Raw genomic sequence first — 1,765 nt, forward strand, 5'->3', positions numbered from 1 at the left:
TTTTTGCTGATTTTTAGAGAACCTTTAGAGTAGCAGACCTCTAGTTTCTTCTACTGGAGAGAGCATTGAAGTGCACTCTTTTTCATATAAAACATGGTCTTCGAAAAGTTTCTGGTTATCTCAGGAAATGCGAAAGTGCAAAAATAGTCGATTTTTCCAAAACCGCTCTTAGATTTTTGCTTATTTTTAAAGATCGCTTAAGTCAACGCACCTCTGGTTCTTACTACCAGATAGACCATTGAAATGCACGTTTTTTCATGTTCCAAAAGTTGCTGGTTCTCTCAAAAAATGTCAAGTCAAAAGTCTTTTTTTTTTATTTAAATTTTAATTTAACAGTAAAAGGCGATATGAATGCACATCTTATTTTAGCAATGAATGCGAAACATATTTAACGACATTTCGTAGATTTTCGTAAGCAAATTTCAATATGGCGTCTGAAGTAATGACGTCACTGCCAAATGGCTTGGGACAAAGTATATTCACACGCAACACTACTGCTACAGCCCTGTCTTAAAAGAGTGATTAAATTTTGAACTACAATAGAACAAGTAGTGGTTTGAAAGTTAATTTTTGCAGTAAATTGCGCGTTTTCCATATAAAATCTCAGTTTAGAAGTGTCTCGTTTTTTGGGAAATTGCCAAGTCCCAAATTACTGCATTTTTCCAAAAATCGCCCTAATTTTTGGCTCATTTTGATTGAACCGTTTAAATGACGAGTATTAGTTGATGGCTTATTGAAATGTGGCTTTTTCCCATACTAAAAATCAGTTCATCAATGTGTTACAATTTTTCTGTCTATTTTTTCAAAACCGCGTTTTTTCAGCTCATAGTTAGAGAACCGTTTTAGTTATTAACCTTTCACTAATGATCTGATAAAGGATTAAATTCCGCATTTTTCCTTATCACTCATCAATTTACTACTGTGTCTAATAATCTGTTTGTGCAGATCAATTAGTAACGGGATTTTTTTTTAGTTATGGTCAATACCGACATTCATATCGAGTAAATATTTGAATTATTCGCTATTTGCGATTGCATAACGCCGTCGGACACACAAGAACTAGTGAAATTGTTATTGATTTATTGAGTTCGTGTAGGACGCAAAACATGCTTAATACATTCCATTCGAACTTGCATTGGAAATGTCGCAGTTTTCTTTTGTTTGCATGTTTAAGGAGTTTAAAAATAAGTACCCAAGTGTTTTAGACGCACCGAATAAGTTTGTATCATTTTTAGCTAATAGTAACTCGTGACTTGCTAAACGTGTTTCGCAAGGAATCATTAATTATTTTGAGGAAAGATTCACTGATTTGGCACAAAACTGCCTGCAGAATGCCAGCGAGTTTTCTTTGAGAGTGGCTTGGCCCATCAATCACAATATTCGGGTCCTCTTTGGTTGCTTTAAATGAAAATCCACCGCTTTCCGTCTGTTTCCAATGTTTTCGGGGAAAACGTTTAGGTAAATAGTTATTGATCCAGTTCGGAAAACAACTGCATTTGCACGGCAGAAACTTTCTTTTTGATTGACTAATTACTGGAACAAAAGCATGTTGCAGCACCCACGAACACAATAAAACACTAAGCAGTGGCCATAAAAGAACCAACAAGGCCAATGGGACAAATCAGTACGATAAGTTCTCGTTTAGACCCAATCAACCATGCAGTGGTCGCATTGTTCACCTCAAACTCCGGGTAAATAAACTTTAAATTCACCTGTGGGCGATCGCTTTCATACTAATGATTCGCTATTACTATTTCGGGTCACA

Source organism: Dendroctonus ponderosae, unplaced genomic scaffold, assembly GCF_020466585.1.
Source record: "Dendroctonus ponderosae isolate FM_Combo_2020 unplaced genomic scaffold, Dpon_F_20191213v2 Dpon_F_20191213_8, whole genome shotgun sequence".
Classification (NCBI taxonomy): domain Eukaryota; kingdom Metazoa; phylum Arthropoda; class Insecta; order Coleoptera; family Curculionidae; genus Dendroctonus; species Dendroctonus ponderosae.